General features: G+C 44.4%; 1 protein-coding gene across 5 annotated transcripts in view; it reads left to right on the forward strand.

The window, feature by feature from the left end:
- LOC116974132 (ETS-related transcription factor Elf-1-like) overlaps positions 1-25009 on the forward strand; it is a 137992-nt gene that overhangs the window by 12706 nt on the left and 100277 nt on the right. The window contains exon 1 of one of the 5 annotated variants that reach the window (XM_033022296.1): positions 7531-7642. The exons of 3 other annotated variants lie outside the window; for them this stretch is intronic. The gene's annotated coding sequence lies outside the window, so the exon portion shown is untranslated. Of the gene's footprint in view, positions 1-7530; positions 7643-25009 lie in introns of those variants that run through there. One more of the 5 variants, XM_033022294.1, reaches the window with a different exon arrangement.

Genomic DNA, 25009 nt, shown 5'->3' on the forward strand with positions numbered 1-25009 from the left:
GGGGCTTTCTTTTCCCAACACTTTCCTGCACCTTCACGATTCTTGCTCACTTTCCTTACTTCTTTTATTTCTATCTTTTTTAAAGCTCGAAAAACGAAGTGGTACAACAAATGTATTAAGATATATGTGATGTGTATTATTGTAATTTACTGTACTTCTAATAAAAATAAAATTAAAAAAAATAAAATTTTTAAAAAGTGGCACAAACAGCTATGAAGTGCCATCCGTTAAAAAAGTCAAAGTGTAGGAAGGAACTGCAGATGCTGGTTTAAACCAAAGATAGACACAAAAAGGTGGAATAACTCAGCAGGACAGGCAGCATCTCTGGAGAGAAGGAATGGCTGACTTTTCAGGTCGAGACCAGACACTTGAAAAAAGACCAGACTCTTGAGAGTCTGACTGACTCAAAAAAGTCACCTTTAGAATGAAATTTATCAGCCAAAATTCTTGTTTGCCAGAAATTCACCACAAGTAAAGTATAACTTGCTCATCTTCATTTCAAATACTTTAATCATAGAAACATAGAAAATAGGTGCAGGAGGAGGCCATTCGGCCCTTCGAGCCAGCACCTCCATTCATTGTGATCATGGCTGATCGTTCCCAATCAATAACCCATGCCAGCCTTCTCCCCATATCCCCTGATTCCACCAGCCCCTAGAGCTCTAACTCTGTTAAATCCATCCAGTGATTTGGCTTCCACTGCCCTCTGTGGCAGGGAATTCCACAAATTCACAACTCTGGGTGAAAACGTTTTTTTCTCACCTCAGTCCCATTTGGCCTCCCCTTTATTCTAAGACTGTGGCCCCTGGTTCTGGACTCGCCCAACATTGGGAACATTTTTCCTGCATCTAGCTTGTCCAGTCATTTTATAATTGTATATGTTTCTATAAGCCACCTCCTCATCCTTCTAAACTCCAGTGAATATAAGCCTAGTCTTTTTAACTATCCCACCATCCCAGGGATCAATCTCGTGAACTTACGCTGCACTGCCTCAATCACAAGGATGTCCTTCCTCAAATTAGGAGACCAAAACTGTACACAATACTCCCGATGTGGTCTTACCAGAGCCCTATACAACTGCAGAAGAACCTCTTTACTCCTATACTGAAATCCTCTTGTTATGAAGGCCAACATTCTATTAGCAATCATAACATTTGTTATAAATATTACAGAACAGTTCTCCATACATAATTAAAAATATTATTCGAATTGCGCACAAAATCTATGTTGCAATGCATGACAACAAATATTCTGTGACAGACATTCCATTAGTTACAAGCTTGGAATGTCTATTTCATAGGTTCAAAGAACTCAATGCACATGAGCGGTTGGACTTTAAATTGTGCCTGGTCTCCATAAAATCTTTATGGCACCGCACCACATTTTATTATGTTCCTTGGTACATCAACCCAGACTTTGTATTCTGTGAGTTTGCAGTTATCAATTGTGGTCTACCCTTTGCTCAGGATTAATAAGTTCCTTGCAAGCAAAAGCTGATAATCTTCCGGCTGCAGTTAGCGTTTGCCTTGTTGTGTGTCGTGGGGAACAACCAGTAGTCCATTGAATCCTGTGTTATGCAACTGTTTGGAAAGGAACTCGACAATGGGCATTACACTTTTTCTGGAATTTCTTGGCAATTGCACATTCCAGGAGGAGATTAATCAAGTCAAGTCAATTTTATTTGTATAGCACATTTAAAAACAGCTCTCGTTGACCAAAGTGCTTTACATCAGTGCAGGTGCTAACGTGCTACATACAATGGTACACAGATCTAACACTACATCCATAAATACATACATACAGTGCTCCCTCAGAGGACCTCAAGAAAAGCTTGTGAGGAGAAATAGGTTTTAAGTCTAGACTTAAAGGAATCGATGGAGGGATGCTGTACCACAGTCTAGGTGTTGCAACCGCAAAAGCGCGGTCGCCCCTGAGCTTAAACCTGGACCGCGGGAAAGTCAGTAGCCCCAAGTCGGCCGACCTGAGGGGCCTGCAGATAGAATGGTGGGCTAGAAGATTTTTGATATAGGTGGGTGCAAGCCCGTTAAGGGCTTTGTATACATATAGGAGGGGCTTGAAGTTGATTCTGTACCGTACTGGGAGCCAGTGGAGAAAGGCCAGAATCGGGGTGATGTGGTCGCTTTTACATTTATCGGGGTGATGTGGCCCTTTTAAAAGTGTCATTCCCACTCCATTTGCTTAAGGGGCAGTGTGTGTTGTTATTGAGATATTAATTGTGCATGACACATATAACAGGAGGGGGGGGGGGGCCTTGTCACCACCAAGCAAGCAAGAATTCCACAGATTCACCACCCTCTGACTAAAGAAATTCATCCTCATCTCCTTCCGAAAGAATAAATAATATACTATTCTTTGCCACACTGTGAAAAGAATGGTTACAGTTGGAGACCCCATGTTTTTGATACAGCCACATACAAAGGCAGTCATCAGGATATGGATCAAAATATTTGTGTATATTTCTTCCCCCTTATTTTGGGCATTTGCAAAGTTGTGGAGTAACAGCCACATTTGTACCCACATTCATCAACACCAAGAGCTTCTTGCTTCTGATGACCAGGGTCTACCCGCCACAGCGAAGGACTGCTCTACCACAATCCCAGTTGTTCCTTCATCATGGTTATACACTCCATCCAATGCTTGGAGCATGTCCCAACTCCTCCGAGCCATCTTCCCATCGCTTTCAAATAGTGGAAGCTGACTATGAAGAGAACAAAAAAATTAGTCCGACATTTTATCAGAAAATATGGGACTTTTGTTATGATTAACTCATGGCCCACGAAGCTAGTTTGAACTGGCCGTAGGTTCTCCTCGATCTGTCACCAGGTGGAACTGAGCAGAAGATGGTGATTTTATGATGTACAAAGAGACTTTGTCCTGAATGCCCACACTATCTGGGATTCACACCTCCTAGACTCTCATTCTTCATGGTGAACATGACATTTGTTTTGATAGAACACACCAACAAAACAGAGGAGGGAGGATGACCTTGTTTAAATTTGGATCAGTAAACCAGCACCAAACCAACCCAAGGCCGACAAACGACACAGTGGTGCAGCGGTATGGTTGCTGCCTTGTGTCCCACTTAGGCGATTTTTCAGGCGACTGCCGTCAACTGTCAAGTAGCCGGCAGTCGCCTGAAAAGCCGACAACTGGAACGGTGACTGTCAGAGTGGAACACACACACACACACATTGCTTCCTTCACCAGCCCATTATGCAGGCGAGGGACAGGGCAAGCGGGGGAGCGCTGTCTGAGTGAAATTCACACTGTGCAAAGCCAAGGTGATACAGACACACACCGCGATGAACAGGAAGGTTGGCGCTGTAAAAAGACGGCTAAAGCACAGTGTACGGTAAGTTCGTTAAAAGAGGGGGGGAAAGGAGGGAGAAGGTTGGAGAAGGTTTGGAGACAACTTTTAAGAAGCCAGAGATACACGACTGTGAAGCTCGGCAGACATTAACATTACTGGTCGGTTATCCTTGGTTCTGAAAACTACTGCTTACGTTTTTTTTCCCAATGAGCCAATAAAATTCACTGGTCAGCACCGGCTACAACCTACGAGAACCTTGGACCTCCTGGCAACCCACTAGGACCTCCTGGCGACCCACCTACGGCACGAGAATTCTCGCTACTCTCCATGGCGGCTTCATTCTGGTCGCCGCTAATCTTTCAACATGTTGAAAAATTCACAGCGACCATAATGAGGCCGCGACTAGTTCCCAGAATGCGGGAACTCCTCGCGACCATGAAGGCGACTCCCCGGCAACGACCCGCGAACATGTGGCAACCATGTGGCGATTGCATAGTCTCCTGCAGTTGCCTAAAAAGTCGCCTAAATGGGACTATTGTGTGTAGGATAGTGTTAATGTGTGGGGATCGCTGGTTGCGTACTCGCTGTATCTCTAACCTAAAACTAAACATGAATGACATAATTCAGTATTCAACAATCCTACCCCTTTGATTAAACTTCTTTTAACTAGTTACAACTACTCATCAATATACACACATAAACCTCGTTATAACGGACCAAGGGCATCCATTATTGCCGATTCTCCGCTATTACCAATTGGAGGATTAACTCAAACCAGCTGGTGGTCACTCCATGTAATCAACAAGTTATTTTCATATACAAAGTTATTTTTAGCAGCTAAAAATGTTTTTGTGACTGCAAGCTAAAAATACTAAAGGCGGTTACATTGTTCAATAGAGTATCATTGCACAAGTGTTGATTGAGGCAATTGCTTGTCAATTTCTATGATCTCCTGCAGTGTAAAAGGGCCTGTCCCACTTTCACGACCTAATTCACGACCTCTGCCGAGTTTGCCCTTGACTCATACTCGCAGCATGGTCGTCACGAGGTCTTAGGTGGTCATAGGAGGTCGTAGATAGGTCGAAGGTAGGTCGTAGCAGGCCGTGATGCTAGTCGTAGGAACTTGTGGCATCAAGTAGGTCGGGGCGTTTTTCTAGCATGATGAAAAATGTCCACGAGTAAGAAAGGTCGTGAATTAAGTCATGAAAGTGGGACAGGCCCTTACTCAGCGGGTCAGGCAGCATCTCTGGAGAAAAGGAATAGGTGACGTTTTGGGTCGAGACCCTTCTTCAGACTAGTTAATGAAAAGGAAAACAAGCAATATGGATGAAGATGTAGAGAGATAAAGAACAAGGAATGACAGATATGGAAAAAACTAACGATGATAAAGGAAGCAGGCCATTGTTAGCTGTTTGTTGGGTGAAAATGAGAAGCTGCTGTGACTTTGGTGGGGGAGGGACGATGTTAGAGAAATCAATATTCATACCACTGGGCTGTGATGACACTGTGGTGGTGGGCCTGATCTCAGACAACGACGAGAAGGCCTACCGGGAGGAGGTGGCTGGTCTAGCACTCTGGTGCCAGGATAACAGCCTCCTCTTGAACATCAAAAAAACGAAGCAGATGATCATGGACTTTAGGAGGGCACATCATCCGAGGACGTACACTCCATTGAGGATAAATGGGGATCCTGTGGATAGGGTGAACTGTTTTAAATATCTGGGAGTCCACATCTCCGAGGATATGACATGGGCATCACACGCCTCAGCACTCGTGAGTAAGGCAAGGCAGCGCCTTTACCACCTCAGGCAATTGAGGAAATTCAGAGTGTCTCCGAGGATCCTCCAGTGCTTCTACGCAGCGGCGGTGGAAAGCATCTTGTCCGGGAACATTACCATCTGGTTTGGGAATTGCTCTGCCAAGGACAAGAAGGCTCTGCAGAGAGTAGTGCGTTCGGCCGAACGCACTATGGGAACTTCACTTGCCCCCCTGCAGGAACTATACATCAGGAGGTGCAACTCCAGAGCCAACAATATCATGAGAGACCCCTTCCACACCTGCAACGGACTGTTCCAGCTGCTACGGTCAGGCAAACGCCTCCGTTGCCATGCGATGAGAACGGAGAGGTTGAGAAGGAGTTTCTTCCCAGAGGCCATTCGGACTGTAAACGCCTATCTCACCAGGGACTAACTCTACTGAACGTTTTTCCTTCCATTATTTATTATGTAAAAGAATATGTGTGTTATGATTGTGTTTATAGTTTGTTTGGTTGTTTGGTTGTTTGTCTTTTGCACAAAAGTCCGCGAGCATTGCCACTTTCATTTCACTGCACATCTCGTATGTGTATGTGACAAATAAACTTGACTTGACTTAACTTGTAAGTTGCCCAAGTGAAATATGAGATGCTGTTCCTCCAATTCCACCCAAGATTCAGGAGCAGCTCCTCAGCTGCTGTGAGTAAGTGGTTGAGGTAGACCCTGCTGATGCCCATTGGAGATGGCCTAGAGAAATACTTGCTGAGTCAAGAGACTGCAAATGCTGGAATCAGGAGCAGCAACCAATTTGCAGAAGGAACACAGCAGGAAAGCAGCATCTGTGGAGGGAAATTAACAGTTGATGTTTCGAAGTAACTCAGCGGGACAAGCAGGATCTCTGGATAGAAGGAATGGAGGAATGGGTGATGTTTCGGGTTGAGACCCTTCTACAGACTAGGTCTCAAAATGAAACATCACCCATTCCTACTCTCCAGTGATGCTGCCAGTCCCGCTGAGGCCTTGCCTGGGTCGCCGCGCTGGAACTCCGGTGAGCTGGGACCGGCGTTAAAAACATCGCGGAGCTGCAGGCGGCGGCGCTGAAACTTTACATCGGGAGCCTGGGATCTCGCGACGATATCGCCAGTTGAGCTCCATTCGGCGCGGCCTTGTCGGCTCCGGAAGCCACGGTCTCGAGTAGGGAGGCGGCCGTTCCAAGGTTCCCAGGCCGCTGGGAGAACTCTCCCGATGCCGGAACATCATCACCCGGCGAGGACGGCCTGGAACATCGGGCCTCCGTAGAGGCAACTGTGGAGGTCTCAATTGACCCGACTATGGGTGGGCATTGGGGATGGGACTGGACTTTGTGCCTTCCCCCATAATGGGAACCATTGTGGGGGGATGTTTTTTATGTTAAAGCTATTTATTATTGTTATGTTTGTATTCCTTTTTTAATGTGCTGCATTGGCAAAAAGAATTTCACTACATCTAGGTGTATGTGACAATAAATCAACCTTTGAACCTTTGAACCTTTGAGTTACTCCGGCATTTTGTGTCTACCTTCGGTGTAAACCAGCATCTGCAGTTCCTTCCTACACAGTAGTCAAGTCAAGTCAAGTCACTTTTATTTCTATAGCACATTTAAAAAACAACTCTCGTTGACCAAAGTGCTTTACATTGGTGGAGGTACTAACGTTATACAACAGTGATTCATAGATTAAGTACATACATAAATACATACATATAGCCCTCCCTCAGAGAAAGGCTTGAGAGTAAAGATGAGTATTAAGTCTCGACTTAAAAGAGTCGATGGAGGGGGCAGTTCTGATGGGAAGAGGGATTCTGTTCCACAGTAGATGCTTTGGGTCAGGACTCTTCATCAGGACTTTTATAATTAGAAATATATTTGTTTCGTTGTGTTGTGGGCTTTGTGTTGAGGGCTTTGTGTTTGATGAATGACCAATGTTTATAAACAGCCAGGGAAAAAGTTCAGAGATAGACACAAAATGCTGGAGTAACTCAGCGGGATAGGCAGCATCTCTGGAGAGAAGGAATGGGTGACGTTTCGGATCGAGACCTTTCTTCAGACCCTCTCAGACACTCTCAGAAGTGTCTGAAGAAGGGGCTCGACCCAAACATCGCCCATTCCTTCTCTCTAGAGATTCTGCCTGTCCCGCTTAGTTACTCCAGCATTTTGTGTCTATCTTCGATTTAAACCAGCATCTGCAGTTCCTTCCTACACATAAAAGTAGTTCAGTTCAGATTGTGGAGACTAGCAGGCAGGCACAGGTAGATCCAGGTGCTGGTATGTAAAATGTTTAGCTGACTGGCAGTGTGTTGCATGCTGCTTACACCGTGTAATTGGAAACCCTGCCAGAATGGTGAGCAAATACAGGGAAGTAACAAGCGATGTGAAAGAACTGGATTTTCAAGTCCTGTCAAACAATTGCTCGTTGTTCATTTTGGTTATTACCGGTGTCTGCGAGTGCACAAATTGACAGCAAAGAAACTGCACTGAATCCTTTTTGCAACCACACTGAAAGCGATTAGTGCTGTGAAGGTAAGGTAAACTGCTGCAAAGTAAATTTACCCTGTTTGCCAGTAATTACATTTACTGCAGAGGTAGACAAAAATGCTGGAGAAACTCAGCGGGTGAGGCAGCATCTATGGAGCGAAGGAAATAGGCAACGTTTCGGGTCAAGACCCTTCTTCGGACTTCACCCGGTACCTTTACTGCAGAGATTGTGCTGATAACTGTGTGGGAAGGAACTACAGATGCTGGTTTACACCGAAGATAGACATAAAATGTTGGAGTAACTTAGCGGGACAGGCAGCATCTCTGCGGGATCCAAATCTGTATTGGCAAAGCGGGTCTGAAGAAGGGTCTCAACCCAAAACGTCACACATTCCTTCTCTCCAGAGATGCTGCCTGTCCCGCCGAGTTACTCCAGAATTTTGGGTCTATCTTGTGCTATTAATTCCCAGGCCTGCCCGTGAGCCAAGTGATGATGTGTTGCGTATGTTGAGAGTATGTAAATCAATATTGTAAATGGAGATGAATCACAATGGACCTCTTCACAACTTTATCAAATCACATTTCCTGTGAGTAGTTGGGAGGATGACTTAGTTTCAGGGAGTTATCTGCAGGATGGCACAAAACTGTGGCTAAGCAGTGGACGTACTGGATTCCAGAACCAATCACCTCTTTCACATCCCCTTACCGGAGGTGTTGCCACACTCTACTTCATTCAGTTATCCCGTTATTGCATTTGCATTATTTTGTTTTGCACTATTTCGGATTGCTCTACAATCTTTGTACCATTCTGCTGCTTAGTATTTGTCACTGAATCTATCGTTGAATCTATCAGTACCATGTATACTGTTTACTCTCTGAAGTTCATGTGAACCAAAAATTTCAATGGGCCCTGGTACATATGACAATAAACTAAACTGAATTCGAATCTGTATTGGCAAACAAATCTCAGAGCCACAAATCGCAGGACAGTACATTCCATTATATACTGTTATGGCTGAAATAAATGGAACAGTTAAAATGGAGTTGCTTTTAAAAATAAAATCTTGAATCCTGGTTCATCTATTCAGGCAGTGAGCAATTGGTTGAGTATTAATTGGCATTTTCTTCACTGAAACTGAATTCATGAAGGCTGTCTCGACTGCGAAATGCTTCGGGCCAAGCCCCTCCCACTTTCACCTTACATGGGGAATACGTGTTTTGTTTGTCAAAAATCTGAGTTTGCAACTCCTGTTTTAACATTATCTCTGATTTTTTTTTCTGTGCTACGATAGTTTTCCTCATGTACTGACTTTGTTCTTGTTTGTTTGATTTTGGTCATTCCCCTCTCACCCCCATTTGCCAAGCTCGAGCCTCCTCCCTGCCCCCTTCCCTCTGTGCTTCTCAGAAATATGCAGGGAGTGTCTGAATTCTATAGATACATGCAGCTGCATTGCTATCGTATTGCAGTATTATTTTAGCTCTTAGGCATATGCTCCAGATCTGCATGTGGTGTCAAATCCAGGCTGGTCCAATCTCACTCCTTACAGGTGACATTTGCATTAATTTCAGATTGGGACCAGTTTAAGTATCATTGAAACATCACTGTTTTATGTTTTATTTCAGCTTCTGTTTTATTCATCATGGACTTCACTTGATGCATTTCATTAAAGCTACTGCCATGCCCAAGACAAAAAATAAACTTTTTCAGTAAATGATCTCAGAATGATACATTTTGACTAAGTATTTATTGGTCCAGGTCACATAAGCAGGAGGAGTTTTGGGTTGAAAACGTTGAAGTTAGGGTTTCTCGAGGAATTTGAACATTTTTTACGATCTGCCTGTATGGTTGATTCAGTTAACCAAATCTTTCTCTTTCACCAATGTTTAGTTTAGTTTAGTTTAGAGATACAGCGTGGAAACAGGGCCTTTGGCCCACCGAGTCCGCACTGACCAGCGATCCCCGCACATTGACACTACCCTACACACACTAAGGACAGGTTTACATTTATACCTAGTTCCAATTAACCTACAAACCTGTACATCTTTCCAATGTGGGAGGAAACCGAAGATCTTGGAGAAGATCTCACGCAGGTCACGGGGAGGACATACAAACCATACTGACAAGCACCCTTAGTCATTAGGACTGTAAACTCCTATCTCACCAGGGACTAACTTTACTGTACCACTCTACTGCTTTTTAAAAAATTGCTGTTTTTTTTTCCCTTTTTCCTTCCGCCCACAATATATAATATTTAACATGTAATAGAATATGTGATTCTGTTCCATTCTGTTGTAGTTTGTTTGGTTGTTTGTTTGTTGTCTTTTTGCACAAACTCCGCGAGCATTGCCACTTTTCATTTCACTGCACATCTCGTATGTGTATGTGACGAATAAACTTGACTTGACTTGACTTGATCGAACCTGGGTGTCTGGGGCTGTAAGGCAGCAACTCTACCACAGCGGCACCGTGCCACCCGTGGAAATGTCTTTCCATTATCAACTGGGTGCACCCAGTGTCACCTGCCTCCACTATTATCTATCCAACCTAACGTCAACAACATTAATGAGATGGTAAAGAAGGCATGCAAACTCAACCTCATGGGAAAACTGACAAAAGTTTGCCATGTCTCCAGTGATTCTTACAAACTGCGACACATGCACCATAGAAAGCATCGTTGCATCCTGGTTTGGGAACAACTCTGCTCAAAGCCACAAACAATTGCAGAGGCTTGACATAGAGATGTAGCCCAGTTCATCACACAGACCAGACTCCCCACGGTTAACTCCATTTATACTTCACACTGCCTCAAAAAAGCAACTAGCATAATCAAAGTTTTGTCCCTCCCCGATCATCCTGTCTAGTTTAGTTTATTGTTTATTGCAATGTGAAAAGCTTTTGTTGTGTGCGAAACAGTCAGTGGAAAGACAATACATGATTACAGTCGAGCCATTCACAGTGTACAGATATATGATAAAGGGAATAACGTGAATAATGTTTTGTACAAGATAAAGCCAGTAAAATCTGATCAAAGATAGTCCGAGGGTCTCCAATGAGTAGTTCAGCACTGCTCTCTAGTTGTTGGTAGGGTGGTTCAGTTGCCTGATAACAACTGGGAAGAAACTGTCCCTGAATCCGAAGGTGTGCATTTTAACACTTCTATACCATTTGCCCGATTGGAGAGGGGAGAAGAACCTGCTCCCGTCCAGCAGAAGATAGAGAAGCTTGAAGGTACGCACCAGCAGACTCAGGAACAGCTTTGGTGGCCACGGTCACGGTGACGCAGCGGTAGAGTTGCTGCATTACAGCGCTTGCAGTGCCAGGGACCCGGGTTCAATCCCAACTATGGGTGATGTTTGTACGGAGTTTGCACGTTCTTCCCGAGACCGCGTGGGTTTTCTCTGAGATCTTCAGTTTCCTCCCACACTCCAAAGACGTACAGGTTTGTATCAGAATTGGCTTAGAGTATGTGTAAATTGTCCTAGTGTGTGCAGGATAGTGTTAATGTGCGGGGATCGTTGATCGGTGCAGACTCGGGGGGCCGAAGGGTCTGTTTCCGCGCTGTATCTCTTAACTAAACTAAATTAAAGCTTCGGTAGACACAAAAAGCTGGAGTAACTCAGCGGGACAGGCAGCATCTCTGGAGAGAAGGAATGGGTGATGTTTCGGGTCGAGACCTTTCTTCAGACTTCAGCCCACCTGCCCAACCGATCACAATCCTGCTGCAATTTCTGACAACCATCTCCACTCTCTACAATAATGCTCATTTATGTGTCACCTGCAAAATTGCTAACCATGCCATGTATGTTCTCATCCAAATCATTGATATAGATGACAAATAGCCATGGGCCCAGCACCAAACCCTGAGGCACACCATTAGTCACAGGCCTCCAGACTGAAAAACCACCTTCCACCATCCCCCTTTGCTTCTTTCCATGAAGCCAATTTTCTATCGATTCAGCCATCTCTCATTGAGTCCCATGGGACCTAACCTCCAGATCAACCTACCATGCAGAACCTTGTCAAATGCCTTACTAAAATCCAGGTATATAATGGCTACAGGTCTGCCTTCATCAACCATTTTGGTCACATCCTCAAAAAGCTGAATCAGATTTGTGAGACACGACTCCCCATGTACAAAACCATGTTGACTATCCCCAGTCGGCCCTTGTCCATCTAAGTGCATCCTATCCCTCAGAATAGTCTCAAGTAATTTTCCAACCACAGATGTTAAGCTCATTGGCCTGTAGTTCCCTGCAGCCCTTCTTGAATAGAGGCACAACATTTGCCTCCCTCTAGTCTTCCGGCACCTCACCTGTATTTAACGTCGACTCATAAATCTCCGTGAGTGCTCCTTCAATTTCCCCTCTGGCTTCCCTCAGTGTCCGCGGATATATCAGACCAGGCCCGGGAGATTTGTCTCCCTTCATACGCATCAGATCCTTCAGTAGCTCTTCGACCATAAGACTGACTGCTCTCAAGCCACTTCCAGTGACTAACCCAAGATCCCCCGTCCTCCATTCTGTCTCCACGGTAAAAACAGAGGAGAAATACTCGTTGAGGACCTTTCCCATCTCCAGTGGCTCCTCACAGAGTTGATCGCTTGGATTCCTGAGGGGTCCCACTCTCTCTCTGGTTATCCTTTTCTCCTTCTGAGTTTATAAAATCTCTTGGTATTATCCTTAATGCTCTCTGCCAGCGCTGTCTCCACTCCCCTTTTTGCACTTCTGATTTCCTTTTTTAGCTTGCTCCTTAGTTCCCAAAACTTGTCCAGGGATACACTTGTCCAGGGATACACCCAGCTGCCTATTCATGTCCCATGCCTCATAGAAACATAGAAACATAGAAAATAGGTGCAGGAGGAGGCCATTTGGCCCTTCGAGCCAGCACCGCCATTCACTATGATCATGGTTGATCATTCACAATCAGTAACCCGTGCCTGCCTTCTTCCCATATCCCTTGATTCCGCTAGCCCCAAGAGCTCTATCTAATTCTCTTTTGCATTCATCCAGTGAATTGGCCTCCACTGCCTTCTGTGGCAGAGAATTCCACAAATTCACAACTCTCTAGGTGAAAACGTTTTTTCTCATCTCAGTTTTAAATGGCCACCCCTTTATTCTTAGACTGTGGCCTCTGGTTCTGGACTCCCACAACATTGGGAACATTTTTCCTGCATCTAACTTGTCCAGTCCTTTTATAATTGTATATGTTTCTATAAGATTCCCCCTCATCCTTTTAAATTCCAGTGAATACAAGCCCAGTCTTTCCAATCTTTCCTCATATGACAGCCCCGCCATCCCAGGGATTAACCTCGTGAACCTATGCTGCACTGCCTCAATAGCAAGGATGTCCTTCCTCAAATTAGGAGACCAAAACTGCACACAATACTCCAGATGTGGTCTCACCAGGGCCCTGTACAACTGCAGAAAGACCTATTTACTCCTATACTCAAATCCTCTCATTATGAAGGCCAACATGCTATTAGCTTTCTCCAACACTTGCTGTACCTGCATGGTTACTTTCAGTGACTGGTGTACAAGGGCACCCAGGTCTTGTTGCACTTCCCTGACGCCATTGAGATAATAATCTGCCTCCTTGTTCTTGCCGCCAATGTGGATAACCTCACATTTAACCACATTATCCCGCATCTGCCATGCATCTGCCCACTCACTCAACCTGTCCAAGTCACCCTGCAACCTCCTAGCATCCTCTTCGCAGTTCACACTGCCACCCAGCTTTGTGTCATCTGCAAATTTGCGAGTAATTTACTTTTAATTCCATCATCTAAATCATTAATATATATTGTAAATAGTTGCGGTCCCAGCACTGAGCCTTGTGGCACTCCACTCGCCACTGCCTGCCATTCTGACAGGGACCTGTTTATTCCTACTCTTTGTTTCCAGTCTGCCAAAAAATTCTCTATCCATGTCAATACCTTACACCCAATACCAGGTGCTCTAGCTTTGTCCAGTAATCTCCTGTTTGGGATCTTATCAAAGGCTTTCTGAAAGTCCAGATACACTACATCCACTGGCTATCCATCATCCATTTTACTTGTCATATCCTCAAAAAATTCCAGAAGATTAGTCAAGCAGGATTTCCCCTTCATAAATCCATGCTGACTTGGATCAATCCTTTTACTGCTATCCAAATGTGCCATTATTCCTTCTTTAATAATTGACTCCAGCATCTTCCCCACCACTGAAGTCAGGCTAACTGGTCTATAATTCCTCGTTTTCGCTCTCACTCCTTTCTTGAAAAGTGGAATAACATTAGCTACCCTCCAATCCTCAAGAACTGATTCTGAATCTATAGAACATTGGAAAATGATCATCAATGTGGTCGCAATTTTTAGAGCCACCTCCTTGAGTACCCTGAGATGCAGACCATCAGGCCTTGGGGATTTATCAGCCTTCAGTCCCATCAGTCTACCCAATACTATTTCTCGCCTAATGCAAATTTCTTTTCAGTTTCTCTGTCTCCCCAGATCCTCTGTCCTCTAGTACATCTGGGAGATTGCTGGACTCTTCCTTAGTGAAGACAGAACCAAAGTACCTGTTCAAAGTACCTGGGTGGGGAGGGGTCTTTTAAAACTCCCCCGCCCATTCCCACACTGACCTTTCTGCCCTGGGCCTTCTCCACTGTTAGAGTGAGGTCAACACAAATTTGAGGAACAGTACCTCATATTTTGTTTGGGCAACCCCAATGGTATGAATATTGATTTATCTTACCTCAAGCAACCCATTGCTTTCCCTCTCTCTCCGTCCCTCCCCCACCCTAGTTTGACTAGTTTCATTGTCCTCCTAATTAATTTTACTGATTGTATGCCTTGTTGTCACCTTCCCCTCAGCCAACAATGAACCATTCTACATTTCCTTGGTCATCGTCTGCTTTGATCTGTTGTTTTCACATCTTCCCCTTCCATATCTCTAATTTCCATCTCCTCTGACTCTCAGTCTGAAGAAGGGTCCCAAAACGTCACCCATTTTGTCATCAAGAGATGCTGCCAGTCCCGCTGAGTTACTCCGACATTTTGTGTCTAACTTTTGATCCTCCTCTCTCCTTTGCTGCCAGACTTCCAAAACCCAAGGAAGTCCAGTTCTCTGTGTAAAACCACAATGCAGATTACATTAGACTTTCTATTCCCATTGATACTTAAAATGCCAACTCACCATTTGTCCTCTCTCAATTTAATCCACGAATCAGTAAATTTGGTCTATAATCCTAACACAGTGTGAAAAACAAGGAAGAAAAGACGAATTAAGTTTGAGTATATTTATCCTTTTCAATAATTTTTGTGTCTTTGCTGGCTATGGATTCACTGATGAGGGCACCATGAGTTACAGATGCCTTTTCCTCAAGGCTAGTTGTCCAATGGCCACAAGATGGCCTCCTTATATTTGCCCGGTATCATTCAGGCACCTGGTGAGCAGTTTCTCTTGAAAATTTAACATGGGATTTTGCTGTGTGCTTCTTTCACTCATGGTACATCAAGGTTCAAGCTTTGCAACCCATCCACAAGAGATGAGAACTTAAAGATCCTTATAGAGACCTGATGTTATTCCCATTGCCTCGGGCAAACTCACTTATGTCCACTGGCTGGTACACAAAATTGCTGGGGAAACTCAGCGGGTGCAGCAGCATCTATGGAGCGAAGGAAATAGGCGACGTTTCGGGCCGAAACCCTGTCCACTGGCTACACAGTCTTGTGACATCTCTATGAATGAATGAATTATACTTTATAGTCAAATGTACCTAGGAACAGTGAAAAGCTTTGTTTTGCATACAACCTTGGCAGTATGCATCTGTTACTGCATATCAGGCACTCCAGTGTAAGCTGCTCTAACCACTGGTCTTGTGGTGAGTTTGTACCTTACAAAAACTTGGTGATCCATCATGGAACGAGGGGTGGGGGTGAGCTGAGGGGGTGGGGGGTTGTTATCAGTCGCTGAAAGTAAGCATGCAGGTACAGCAGGCAGTAACGTGAATGGCATGTAGGCCTTCATAACAAGAGGAGTTGAGTATAGGAGCAAAGAGGTCCTTCTGCAGTTGTACAGGGCCCTAGTGAGATCACACCTGGAGCATTGTGTGAAGTTTTGGTCTCCAAATTTGAGGAAGGACATTCTTGCTATTGAGGGAGTGCAGCGTAGGTTCACAAGGTTAATTCGCGGGAATGTCATATGCTGAGAGAATGGAGCAGTTGGGCTTGTATACTCTGGAGTTTAGAAGGATGAGAGGATATTTTACAGAAACATATAAGATTATTAAGGGTTTGGATATGTTAGAGGCAGGAAACATGTTCCCGATGTTGGGGGAGTCCAGAACCAGGGGTCACAGTTTAAGAATAAGGGGTAAGCCATTTAGAACAGAGATGAGGAAATACTTTTTCACACAGAGAGTTGTCAGTCTGTGGCATTCTCTGCAGTGGAGGCTGGTTCTCTGGATGCTTTCAAGAGAGAGTTAGATAGAGCTCTTGAAGATAGCGGAGTCAAGTGATGTGGGGAGAAGGCAGGAACGGGGTACTGATTGTGGATGATGAGCCATGATCACATTGAATGGCGGTGCTGGCTCGAAGGGCCGAATGGCCTACTCCTGCACCTATTGTCTATTGTCTAATATTAGGGGTGTGAATCTAGATAAGGCCAGGCGTTGCTTGGGATATGCTGAGTCTCACAGTGAGTACCATACCACCCCTCCCCCTTTCACCATTCAATCTCTTCCATCGTTTTCTTCGCTTGGCAGCTGTCTTTTATGCTACTTTTCTGTGACAACAATGAAAAACTCTGATTCTCTGATCTGATTCACTTCCCAGTAAACTATACGGGCAGCTCCCAGCTGAAAACACAGGCAAAGGTTTTGTACCGAAATGATTTGGGTTGAAAACCATACAAATGACGTCACCAATTTCCTACTTTCGTTCATTTGCCTGTCACCTGATTGTACACAACATCTATTCAATGCACCAGAGAGTGAACTGTACATAGTAGCAACAAAGTCTAAAGAAGGGTCTCGACCTGAAACGCCACCTATCCATGTTCTCCAGAGAGGCTGCCTGACCTGCTGAGTTACTCCAGCACTTTGTGTCCTTTCGTTTGCACTCTACCATGACTTTCTGCAAACTTATAGAACTTGCTCGGTGACTTTCAGCAACGGTTGCGGCAATGTTGACAAGTCCTGTCAGGTTTGCAACCATCATCAGCCACTTTGAACTGGTGCCTGCTGTTCAGAAGATTGGATGGTCCCTGCAGAATGTGTCTGTAGGGACAAAGAATAAGGGGTAAGCCATTTAGTTTAGAACGGAGAGGAGGAAAGACTTTTTCACACAGAGAATTATGAATGTGGAATTCTCCGCCTCAGAGGGCGGTGGAGGCTGATCTCTGGATACTTTCGAGAGATAACTACATGGGGCTCTTGAGGATGGTGGAGTCAGGGGATATGGGGAGAAGACAGGAATGGGGTACTGTTTGTGGATGATCAGCCATGACCACATTGAATGGTGGTGCTGGCTCGAAGGGCCGAATGGCCTACTCCTGCACCTATTGTCTATTGTCTATAATAAGCTGGAAGCACAACTCTTACATCCATCCTAAGTTGGTTCCAAGGGGCAGAGTGGCACAGCGGTAAAGTTTCCGCCCCACAGCACCAGAGGCCCGGGTTTGATCCTGACTACGGGTGCTGCCTGTACAGAGTTTATACGCTCTACCAGTGACCCTGTGGTTCCCTCCCGCATTCCAAAGACATGCAGGTTTGCAGGTTAATCAGGTTTACTAAATTGTCCCTAGGGTGTAGGATGGAACTAGTGTATGGGTGATCATTGGTCGGCGCGGACTCGGTGGGCTGAAGGGCCTGTCCGTAGAAATTAGGACAGTATCTTGCAAAGCGCTGATTTATTATGACCCGATTAATTAATTTTTTTCCACATTTTCTACAAACAGAATCTGCAATGGTAAATCTGTTGAGATCATTACAGTGAACATTCAGATCTATTTTTAGATGTAAAATTGTGGTATTAATAACAACCTAGATGCATAATTCATAAGGTAATTACAGTGGTTCAGAAGTTTGCATCTCGTTCCATTTGCAGAAATACGTAAAGGCATTCACAAAGATGAACTCCCTGAAATTTAAGAAAAAAATAATTCTGGCTGGTCTTGGTGGGTTAAATGGAGAGGGATGGTTTCCCGGCTGAAGAATCTCAAACCAAGATTCACAGCCTCAAAATAAAAAAATAGACCATTTACGATAGAACAAAGGAGCTGTGCCCTCACCCAGAAGATGGTGAATCTGTGGAATTCACTTCCACAGAGGACTGTAGAAGCTCAATCTTTGATTGCATTCAAAAGAGAGGTTGATAGTTTCTTTCGAAGAGTAAATTATCCCAAGGAGCTAGGATAATGCTAGTGTACGGTGATCATTGGCCGGCGCTGACACGGTGGAACGAAGAGCCTGTCTCCGTGTTGTACCTCCAAAAGAAAAAAAAGTAACAAAAAGTAAATAGTGGGATAAGTTAAATAGGCTAGCAACGTAAGTTAAATAGGCTTATCATCTTTTACACAATGGCAGTTTTTAGGCTTGTCATAGAGTGATAGTGTGAAAACAGACCCTACGGCCCAATTTGCCCACACCGGCCAACATATCCCAATTACACTAGTCCCACCTGCCAGCTTTTGGTCCATATCCCTCCAATCCTGTTCTACCCATGTACCTGTCAAACCGCTTCTTAAACGTTGGGATAGTTCCTGTCGCAATTACCTCCTCTGGCAGCGTATTCCGTACATCCACCATCCTTTGTGTGAAAAAGTTACCCCTCAGATTACCCCTTCACCGTCACCCTAAACTTATGTCCTGTATTGAAGTGACATGGATTGAGTTTATTATCCTGTATCATATGTACATTCGTTTTTTTCCTAATTCAAACTGTTTTTACCACTGATTTTAAAAAGAAAGCATGTAAAACAAAGCACATGATATTAATAAAACCAAATTATAAATCTAAAATATTTCTATATTGTTTCTCGTGAGAACAGTAAAAGCTCAAAGCTGCTGTTTTGTACAGTAGTTATGGCTTCATAATTATATACATCTACATTTTCCAAACATCCTGGTCACTCCCTCTTCTCCCCTCTCCCATCAGGCAGAAGGTACAGAAATGTGAAAACGCTCACCTCCAGATTCAGGGACAGTTTCTTCCCAGCTGTTATCAGGCAATTGAATCATCCTACCACAAACAGAGAGCTATCCCAAACTTCTATCTACCTAGTTGGTGACCCTTGGACTATCCTTGATCGAACTTTACTGGCTTTACCTTGCACTAAACGTTATTCCCTTATCATGTATCTATACACTGTAAATGGCTCAATCGTAATCATGGATTGGCTTTCCGCTGACTGGATAACACTCAGCAAAAGCCTCTCACTGTATCTCAGTACACGTGACAATAAGTCAAACTAAACTAAAACTAAATTAGCTGGGGCAGAGGTGCTGTGAGGCAAATTCAGTGCAAACAAGACCTCAGCATTACTTCTCAACTCTATAAGAATATAGCATGAAAAACATTTTTGGTCATGTTGTCAACAGCAATTGCTTGATGGGCTAATGATGAAACTGCTCAATATTTGGTATAGTGGGAGGAGTTTCGAGGCAAACACCCCACCTAGGTGTCTCTTACAATTCAGTATGGGTTCTAATTGACTCATAAAATTGGCAGGCACTCTGCAAGTATAAGCAGTCTCTTTAAAAAAAAATGACCGGCGATGTCAAATGGATATTAATGCATTGACCCAGTTTGTGACAATTATCCATTTTGTACCCATGCCCATTCCAGAGGTTCCCAATCAAATGCAGACTGAAAATATGATTAAAAAAGGAAAGAGAGACGCATGGAAGATTCTCGATGGCGAAATCAGCTCACACTAATCTATATCATTATTAATATAGGACATTAGGCGCTTCTTGTAAATGCAACCTAACATATACAGACTTCCTAAATCAAGTGTCATGATTTCAGTTTGAGCCTCCACCACCAAGAGTTGTTATAATTGTTTTATTCTTAAGTGGATCTACAGGTATTAAAAGTAGTTGTGAGTCCCACAAGGATTGCCCGAGGGAAAGTTACACCCATCCATTTGTAACCCCATCCCAGTAATTTACTTGAGAAATAATTACTGGTACACTGTCTATTATACATAACTGAATTATTAATTTCTGTGAATATTCATTCAGAGCTCAAGCTTAACGAGGATGGAGTTGTCTCTATTAAAATAGCCAATGTGAGAAGCACCCTATCAAGCAACTCTTTTCTTGTTTAGTATTAGTGGTATAAGTTACAGAATCAAACACAACTGCTACCAACATAAGCTAACAATGGCCTGTTTCCATTATCACCGTTACTTTTTTGCATACCTTTCATTAATTTGTTCTGTACCTCTCTACATCACTGTCAATATCTCTCGATTCCCTTTCCACTGACTGTCTGAAGAAAGGTCTCTATCCGAAAAGTTACCCATTGCTTTTCTCCTGAGAAGCTGTCTGAGTTACTCCTACTTTTTGTGTCTATCTTCAATGTTGTAATTAGTGTATCTTTTGTTCACCATTTACTTGTACATGTCATTATGTTTACAGTGCATAGCTTAGTACATTTTAAAAGTTATTGGAGCTGCATCTACAATCCTTTCATGCAAGTATCTTCCAAATCAAAACAACCTGCAGTGCAAAGAAGTTTTTTAACACACTGCCTGTCATGATTGTTTATATAATTCATTTACATCTACCTTTTGGTTAGCAACTCCTCTGTTGACAAAAATAGCTTCTCCTTATGCGGCACAGTGGAAGAGCTGCTGCCTTGCAACGCCAGAGACCCGGGTTAGATCCTGACTAAAGTGGCTGTCTGCATGGAGTTTGTACATTCTCCCAGTGACTACTTGGGTTTTCTGCAGGTGCATGCATGCCCTTGGGTTCTTGCATGCCCTTGGAAGGTTCCTTCCACCTTCCAAGAGCGTGCAAGTTTGTAGGCTCATTGGCTTCTATCAATTGTCCCTAGTGCGTAGGATAGAACGAGTGTGTGGGTGATCGCTGGGCCAAAGGGCCTGTTTTAAGCTCTAAACTAAACTAAATATGTCTATTTATCAAATCATTGCCGTGCTCTGACAGACAGTGATTTTTTTTTAATGCAGATTTTTGGATATTTGAAATAAAAATAGAAAATGCTGGGAACAGTCAACAGGTCTGGCAGCACGTGTGGTAAAAGAAACATAGTTAATGAAGACCCAAGAAAATGCAGATGCTGGGATCTTGAGCAAAGAAACAAACAGCTGAAGGAATTCAACGGGTCAGGCAGCATCTGTTGAGGGAATGGGCAAATGACAATTTGGGTTGGGATTGGGTATGGTGGCACAGTGGTAGAAATGCTGCCTTAGAGTATTTTCAGAGCCGAAGACCAAGGTTTGACCCCGACTACAGGTGCTGTCTGTACAGAGTTTATATGTCCTCCTCCGAGATCTGTGATCTCCTCCCATACTCTAAAGATGTACAGGTTTGTAGGTTAATTGGCTTGGTTTGAATGTAAAAATAAATGCCCCTAGTGTGTGTAGGATAGTGTTAATGCGCGGGGATCGCAGGTCGGTGTGGACTCGGTGGGCCGAAGGGCCTGTTTCTGTGCTGTATCTCTAAGCTAAAACTAAACTTACCTTGCCGGAGATGCGATTGTTTTCCGGATCATACATACGGTCGCTCTGCGGCCTAACATCGTGGAGCTGGAGGCCTTACTCAGAACTGACTTTGAGCCCCATCACGGGGCGTGGACCTACCATCGGAGCCGATTCCTTGCCTGGGATCGACGCTCCAACCACGGCCTGCGGACTTTAACATCAAGGAGCTCTCAGTCTCGGGTTGAGATCGACAGCGGGAAGCTCCAAAACTGCACAACGTTCGACTAGCCCCGACCCGGGGTAGATCACCTGGTGCGGGGGAGCTGAGATCCCCCCTGATGCAGGAGCTTGATCGCCCCGACGAGGGGGCCCACCGCCGGCTACAGGAGTAAGATCGTCACATCAACGGAAGGTTAGAGGCCCCCGGGACAGTGAGATCGGGAAAGGGGAGAGAGGTATCAGAGATGGTCCAAGTTAATTTGACGGCAGGGTGGAAATGAGTCATAAAGTTGATGAGATCAATGTTTGGCATGGGTGTAGAGGCAGCCCTGATGCAATCGATGAAGTAGTGGAGAATGAGTTAGGAAATGGTGTGAGTGTACATTTGGAACAAAGTCTATTCAATGTCAAGATTCAAGAGAGTTTATTGTCATGTGTCCCTGATAGGACAATGAAAATCTTGCTTTGCTTTGGCACACCAGAACATAGTAGGCACGAATACAGAACAGAGCAGTGTGTCCATATACCATTATATAAATATATACACACATGAATAAATAAACTGATAAAGTGCAAATAAACAGATAATGGGCTATTCATGTTCAGAGTTTCGTCCGAGCTGAGTTTAATAGCCTGATGGCTGTGGGGAAGTAGCTATTCCTGAACCTGGTTGTTGCAGTCTTCAGGCTCTTGTACCTTCTACCTGAAGGTAGCGGGGAGATGAGTGTGTGGCCAGGATGGGTGTGTAACCAAAAAAAAGCAATAGCTGGGGCCCATGCAAGTGTCCATGGCTAAACATTTGATGTGAAGAAAATGCGAGGAGTAAAAGTGTCAGGTGAGAGAGGTTTCATCAGTTCCTTGTATTCAACTCCTCGCTTAAATCAACTCTTGACTTTTTCTGCTCTAGGAGAAGCAATCCCAGTTTGACTGTGTATTTCCATCTAATTAAATCCCACAACTCCAACATCATTCAATCTTACTTCCACTGCCACCCACCAGATTCTTGGCATCTTCCTTGAATGAAAGAACCCGGAATTGGAGATGGTATGCCACCTAAAGTCTAAAAAGTCATTTATAAATATTTACCACAACTGCCATACTTTGGTACTCAACGCTTATATTCATAATGCCTAAGATCATATTTATTTCTTATCAAGGGGACAGCATGGTGGCGCAGCGGTAAAGTTGCTGCCTTACAGCGCCAGTGACCCGGGTTCGATCCTGCCTAAGGGTGCTGTCTGTACAGAGGTTGTCCACTCCCCTCATGACCACATGGGTTTTCCCAAGGGTGCTCCAGTTTCCTCCCACTTTCCAAAGACATACAGGTTAGTAGGTTTATGTAAGAAAGAACTGCAGATGCTGGTTTAAATGGAAGGTAGACACAAAATGGTGGATTAACTCAGTGGGTGAGGCAACATCTCTGGAGAGAAGGAATGTGCGACGTTTCTGGTCGAGACCCTTCTTCAGACTGATTTCAGGGGAGGGGGCGGGACAAAGATAGAATGTAGGCGGAGACAGTAAGACTAGTGGGAGAACTTGAAAGGGGAAGGGGTGAGAGAAAGCAAGGGCTATATGAAGATAGAGAAGTCAATGTTCATACCGCTGGGGTGTAAACTACCCAAGCGAAATATCAGGTGCTGTAAATTACCCAAGCGAAATATGAGGTACAAGTCAGTAGGTTTGTAGTAGATGTCAGTCAATAGTCTGTTTCCTGTGATGGAGACAGTGAGATCTAGAAATGATAGGAGATGTCGGAGATGGCCCAAGTGAATTTGAGTGCAGGATAGAAATTACTGATTTCATCAACTTCACCCCTAATTTCCATCCTGCAATCAAATTCACTTGGACCATCTCCGACATCTCCCTACCGGTTTCTAGATCTCACCAGGCTGAGGAACAGCTTATTCCAAAATACCATTACCCTGCTGAACTCACAGGCCCAGCGCTAGCTATCTTTTATACTCTTTTATCTGTATATATTTATTTGCCTATGTACTAGTTTAATTCATCCACATTGTACATATTGTTTTAACCACTATTTTTACTACTTACACTCTGATTAGATGCTAAACTGCATTTTATTGTACCTGTACTCGTATTTGTGCAATGACAATAAAGTTGAATCAAATCAAATCAAATCAAATCAAATCAAACCTGCACCAAGAATGAGGTGTTCCATACCAGAGCATCGGAGATGTCCTAATTCTTTAGGAAACGGGGGTTCCCCACTTCCATTATAGATGAGGCTCTCACTAGGGTCTCCTCGATATCTCGCAGCTCCGCTCTTACTCCCCCTCTCCCCATTCGTAACAAGGACAAACTCCTCCTTGTCCTCACCTTCCACCCCATCAGCCGTCGCATACAGCATATAATCCTCCAGCATTTTCGCCACCTCCAACGGGACCCCACCACTGGCCCCATCTTCCCATCTCCACCACTTTCTGCTATCCGCAGAGACCGTTCCCTCCGAAACTCCCTGGTGAACTCGTCCCTTCCCACCCAAACCACCCCCTCCCCGAGTACTTCCCCTGCTACCAAAGGAGATGCAACACCTGTCACTTCACCTCCCCCCACGACTCCATCCAAGGACCCAAACAGTCTTTCCACGTGAGGCAGAGGTTCACTTGCACCTCCTCCAACCTCATCTATTGTATCCACTGTTCCAGGTGTCAACTTTTCTACATCGGCGAGACCAAGCGCAGGCTCGGTGATCGTTTCACTGAACACCTCCGCTCAGTCCGTCTTAACCTACCTGATCTCCCGGTGGCTCCTCCATTGTCAGAATGAGGCCCAGCGCAAATTGGAGGAACAGCACCTTATATTTCGCTTGTTTAAGGAACTGCAGATGCTGGAAAATCGAAGGTAGACAAAAATGCTGGAGAAACTCAGCGGGTGAGGCAGCATCTATGGAGTGAAGGAAACAGGCAACGTTTCGGGTCTGAAGAAGGGTCTCGACCTGAAACATTGCCTATTTCCTTCGCTCCATAAATGCTGCCTCACCAGCTGAGTTTCTCCAGCATTTTTGTCTACCTCATATTTCGCTTGGGTAGTTTACACCCCAGTGCTATGAACATTGACTTCTCTAACTTCTGTTTACCTTCAGGTAAGTAGGTTAATTGGCTTCATTTGTGAACTGCTCCTAGTGTGTAGGATAGTGCCTAAGTGTGTGGATTGCTGGTCAGCGTAGGTTCGGTGGGCCAAGGGCCTGTTTCCGCACTGTACCTCTAAACTAAACTAAACTAATCGGTCTTACCTGCCAGCTTCTAGGATGTGTGCCTGTGAAGCACAAGGTCTTTATATCATTGCATCCACTTTAATATCAATAGATAATAGACAATAGACAATAGACAATAAACAATAGGTGCAGGAGTAGGCCATTCGGCCCTTCGATGTGATCATGGCTGATCATCCCCAATCAATACCCCGTTCCTGCCTTCTCCCCATATCTCCTGACTCTGCTATTTTTAAGAGCCCTATCTAGCTCTCTCTTGGAAGCATCCAGAGAACCTGCCTCCACCGCCTTCTGAGGCAGAGAATTCCACAGACTCA

The sequence above is a fragment of the Amblyraja radiata genome, chromosome 6 (assembly GCF_010909765.2).
Source record: "Amblyraja radiata isolate CabotCenter1 chromosome 6, sAmbRad1.1.pri, whole genome shotgun sequence".
NCBI classification, from domain to species: domain Eukaryota; kingdom Metazoa; phylum Chordata; class Chondrichthyes; order Rajiformes; family Rajidae; genus Amblyraja; species Amblyraja radiata.